We start from the raw sequence: 5,309 nt of genomic DNA, 5'->3' as shown, positions 1-5,309 counted from the left end.
GGGGCTGGAGTGGATGGGGGACATATGTAGTGGTGGGGAAACTTACTACAGCCACTCTCTCAAGAACTGAACCTCCATCTCCAGAGACACGTCCAAGAACCAGTTCTTCCTGCAGCTGAGCTCCATGAGCACCGAGGACACGGCCCTGTATTACTGTGCCAGATACACAGTGAGGGGAAGTCAGTGTGAGCACAGACATAAACTTTTTGGAGGGAGACAGCAGGGCTGGGCTGCAGGGAGCGTCCTAGACACCAGGGGGCGCTCGGAACAAGGAACAGGCCAGGACCAGGAGTAAGTGGAGAGTTGAGCAAAGATACCTTTTCCTGCTCCCTCTTAAAATACTTTTGCTCCCAGGCTCAGCAAGAGAGATCACAGAAAGCCCTTTCCTAGGTCTAGTTTTAGAGATTGAATTTGTGAACAAATTGGGGGCTCTGTTCTAAATCTGACAAAACTCAGTGACTGACAGGACCCTCACAGGAGGCTCTGATCACACATTCCTCCCTGGGCAGTCCTGGGGGTGGGCACGCCCAGGCCTATGACTTCTTTACTAAAAGGCTCATCTTTGCCTTAAGCACCCCGTCCATTGTTCCTGTGCATCTGGGTTAACACACCTTTGACATCAGCATGACCACCCTCAGGAGAGCACATCCATGTCTTGGCCATCTGTGTATCCACTTTGGAGACTTAGCTATTAGTCCCTTTGCCCATTTTTCAATTGTGTTGTTGTCTTCCTTTTGTTTAGTTGTATGAGTCCCTATGCATTTTGGAGATTAACCCCTTAGCTGACGGACCCCTGCTGTTGCAAATGGTAAGAGTTCTTTCTTTATCACTGCTGCATAGCATTCCATGGTGTAGATGTACCAAGGTTTATTTTATCCAATCGTCTGCTGACGGGCACTTAGGCTTTTTCCAAAGCTTAGCTGTTGTTAATTGCACTGCTATGAGCATAGGGGTGCATGAATTCTCTCTGATGAGTGTTTTTGGTTTCTTAGGATGTATTCCTAAAAGTGGGATTACTGGGTCAAATAAAAATTCCATTTTTAATTTTTTGAGGAAACCTCATACTCTTTCCATAATGCTGCACCAGTCTGCATTGCTAACGGACCAAATAAACTGATGAACAAAAATAGACCCAATACACAGAAGCATGAATAGACCATGGAACCTCAGAGGGAAGGCAGGGGAGGGTGGGTGGGAAAAGATCAACCTATGAACTTGTCTGCATACTAGTATATGCCTAACCCATGAACACAGACAATGGGGTGGTGAGGGACTGGGGAGGGAATGGGAGTGAGAGGGAAGAGGATAATGGGGATGAGGGGGACTTAAGCAATACTTTCAACAATAAAAATTAGAAAAGAGAGAGAGAGAGACTATCCTGGCATCCAGTCCCAGTCTTGCTCTCTCCCACCTCCATGTCACTCCTCACCTTCCCTCCTTAACTTCAAATGCACAAACGCAGCTGCAAATGTTTATTCTCATGAGCATTTGAGGTCTTGCTCCCCCACAGTTTTCATCAGTTTGGCTCCAAATATCTTATAAAATGTTCTCTACATGTTAGGACATTTCTTATACCAAATTATTGTCTTTTCTTCATTTACAACATACGTTCATATGCGTGTTTTCTCCGTGTGGAGTGGGGAGTTCACACAATTATTAAAAACATGCTACCTGGGCAGGATGAGTTAGTTCTAAAGAGTTCACACCCTTTGGTGTGGGGATGATGCTCCAACCACTGAGACCCACGAGCCAGGGTCCATGTGTAAATGATGGAAATTCTCCCAATTTGAGAGGCTAGAAATAGAACGTTTGCACAGGAACAGCAGGGAAGTGGCGTGAAATGTGTATTTTCAGGAGGCAGCTGTGTGCTTGTGAGAGTGGCAGCAGGTTTGAGACAGAGGCTGCGTCCACAGCTTCCAGCCCAGCCTCTCCTGCCTCCTCACATGTACAGGTTAGAATTTTGTGGAGGACGTAATTGTAGAAAATAACAAGGAGAATCTTTCAGATTCAAAATAAAAGCATCATTCAATGCATATTCTTATTCCCAAACCCCAGAAAGGCGACATAGCCCACCGTGGGTGAAGGAGAATGAGAGAAAGCCCCATCCATGCACCTCTGGGGCAGCACCCCTGAGTCCTCATCAAAACCCCAAGGAAGGAGGACTCTCAATCCTGGAAGCTGCCCCCAAAGAAATGGGGTCAGGTGACGGGTCTCAGGAAAGGAGGGAGGGAGGGGGGTCAGGAAGGAACCCTTGTGGCCAGCGTCCTTGAGTCCTTTCCCATCTGGGGTCGCCGCTAGGATGACAAGGTCAGGCATGCAACCCAGGGTCCCAGCTGCACCTTATATGCAGACTGCATGCAAATGGGGCTCTCCTCCTGCTCATAAAAGGGGGCCCTTGCCCGGCATGTTGGGGAGACACCCAGAACCCAAGCACCTGAGACAGGACCCCAGCGCCTCCACCATGGACTTGGTGCCAAGCTGCGTTTTCCTCCTGATCATTTCTCAAGGTCGTTCTCAGGAGTGGGGAGCGCTGAGACCTGTGCCTGTGCCTGTTGGTGCTTCCATGTGATTCTCAGTCCACCTTGTGTCTCTGTGTTTGCAGGTGTCCAGTGTGAGGTGCAGCTGGTGGAGTCTGGGGGAGGCCTGGTGCAGCCTGGGGGGTCTCTGAGACTCTCCTGTGCAGCCTCTGGATTCACCTTTGATGACTACTACATGCACTGGGTCCGCCAGGCTCCAGGGAAGGGGCTGGAGTGGGTCTCAGGCATTAGTTACAGTGGTGGTAGCACATACTACGCCGAGTCTGTGAAGGGCCGCTTCACCATCTCCAGGGACAACGCCAAGAACACGCTGTCTCTGCAAATGAACAGCCTGAGAGCCGAGGACACTGCCGTGTATTACTGTGCAAGAGACACAGTGAGGGGAAGTTAGTGTGAGCCCAGACACAAACCTCCCTGAGGAGACAGCAGGCTGGGCTCCAGGAAGAGTCCAGGACACCAGGGGGCGCTCAGGACCAGCAAACCCAGGCTCCCAGCTCAGAGGCTGTCCCTAGAGGGTGGTGCAGGCTTCCTATTGGGGTCAATGCTTTCTTCCCTCCTAGTGTCCCTGGGGCAGTTCCTCCTTCCTTCTTTGTGTCTTTAATTAGATTCTCTGCAGGAAAAAAGCAGGAAGTGGCTGTGTGTCCGATCTGGTCTACTTCTCATCTGGGTCCTTCCTGTCACCATGTCCCTGATGTTTGCTCTCTGGATTGACAATGAAAACATTGTAGGGATTCCCATCCCCTCACTGACAGGGATTCTCCCCATCCTCCACACAGTGCTGAGTGGGGACACGGAGTCCAGATCCAAACCCCACCAGTGATGACCAGCCCCTCTCTCTGCCCCAGGAGGAGCCCTTTGGGGGCAGTTAGCCACTTGCCTCTCACTGACATGGCTGCACATGAAGTTTTAGGGTCTGACCCCTGTGGGCGCTGCCCCTTCGTGAGCCTGGCAGTTGCTCTCAGCTCCTAGGCCGTCCTGGGACACAGGCCAGAAGGACACCCAGTGACGGGCCCTGTCACAGCCCTGCTGGGCCCTGTTCCCTGTGGTTCTCAGAACTTGGTCCCTGGGGACCTGTCCCAACACCTGTCCAGCTTCCCCTGGGGAACCACCTGCATCCTGAGTGTAAGGTCTGGGGCTGGGAAAATAGGGTCTTTCCTGATCCCACCAGCTGAGTTGGAACAAAACAACCCAGAACTGCGGAGCCACATTCTGCTGGACAATCGCTGCCATCCTGGGACCCACCAGAGCATCCTGTTGTGCTGATGGCCAATAAATAACCACCGGAGACTTCTCAAGGTGGCCAGGGTGCAGCTGCACCAACTTCCCGCTCATAAATCACCCGCCACAAGCTACCTCCAATAAACCTGATTGGTCCAACAGCAGCATAAAAAATCTCTGCCAGGCATAGGCAGGTGTGACTCCCCCGGCCTGCACCCCCAGACCGGGGGACCTCACCCGAGATCTTCCAATAAACACGATATTTCGCTCTTACCTTGCTTGTCTTGGTCAATTTATTGGCTTTGGTCAGGTTAAATCTTACATCTCAGATTAAACCTTACATTAAACCTAACACTGAGAACCTGCTGAAAGGTGACATGGTCCCACCCACCCCTGCTGTGCCTCTCGCTCCACAGACACCACCCCATCCTCACCCTCTGTCCCCGCTGCATATACTCTCACCCCTTGGGGCCTGCACAGGACGTCCTGAGTGGATGTGTCTGCCCTCTCCTTCCCGCCCTTGTATGATTTGCCTTAGATGCAGCCCCATGTCATCCTCTCATGGCCATCTCCGGTGCCAGGCCCTCCCTCTGCCGTCCTGCTGAGCCCAGGTGCAGTGCCCACGTGTGACGTCTGTCCGTGGCAGCCCCTCCTGTGTCAGGTGGAGACACAGCTTAGCACTGAGCTCACAGCACCTCCAACAGCTCACACCTGTGCTGAGGGAAACTCCAAGGGGCCTGTGAGCTGCAGAGCATCATGGTGGACAAGCCTGTGGCCACTGGGGTCAAAGGGCAGTCAGGGAAGGGCTTGGGCCTGGTCACCTATAATGTTTCCAATGTCCCGCTGACCAGAGCCCAATTGCATAGGGAGCTCTGTGAATCCTAAAAGTGCAGATACATCCCAGCCAGCATGGTTCAGTGGTTGAGAGGCGACCTGTGAACCAGGAGGCCATGGTTCGATACCTGGTCAGGGGACATGCCCAGGTTGCCACCAATATCCACAGTGTGGGGCGTGCAGGAGGCAGCCAATCAGTTATTCTCTTTTGTCATTAATGTTTCTCTCTCTCACTCTCCATTCATCTTAATATATATTTTAATATATTTAAATGAATAAATGAAAATCTTGGAGGTGTGATTAGCAGTATGGGTGTATATGGGAGGCAACTAGTCAATATTTCTCTCACGTCGATGTTTCTCTCAGTCCTTCCCTCTCTCTCCTTTCCTTTCCCTCTAAAAATCAATGAACACGTCCTCAGATGAAGACAAAGAAAAGAAGGTCCAGCCTGGCTCATGTGGCTCAGCTGTTGAGCATCGACCCAGGACCCAAGAAGTCACTGGTTTGATTCCTGGTGAGGACACATGAATGAGTTGCAGTCTCCATCCCCAGAGGGGGTCATGCAGGAGGCAGCCAATCGATGGTTCTCTCTCACGGATGTTTCGTGATATGTTTCTCCCTTTTCTTTCTCTCTAAAAATCAAGAAAATCGTATTTTTAAATGATGTATATCTATGTCTATCTCTACATCTATATACCTGTATATCTATATCTATATCTA

The 5,309-nt window shown here is 51.0% G+C and overlaps 1 long non-coding RNA gene across 1 annotated transcript in view; it reads left to right on the top strand.

The window, feature by feature from the left end:
* The window catches only part of LOC111824287, an 11,511-nt gene extending 8,585 nt beyond the window's left edge, over positions 1-2,926 (top strand). Inside the window, exon 3 of the long non-coding RNA XR_002827369.1 lies at positions 2,653-2,926. This is a non-coding gene — a long non-coding RNA (uncharacterized LOC111824287). The remainder of the gene's footprint in view (positions 1-2,652) is intronic.
* Positions 2,927-5,309: the final 2,383 nt, after the last annotated feature.

The sequence above is a fragment of the Myotis lucifugus genome, unplaced genomic scaffold (assembly GCF_000147115.1).
Source record: "Myotis lucifugus unplaced genomic scaffold, Myoluc2.0 scaffold_1142, whole genome shotgun sequence".
NCBI classification, from domain to species: Eukaryota; Metazoa; Chordata; class Mammalia; order Chiroptera; family Vespertilionidae; genus Myotis; species Myotis lucifugus.
This window is presented reverse-complemented; position numbering and strand designations above follow the sequence as displayed.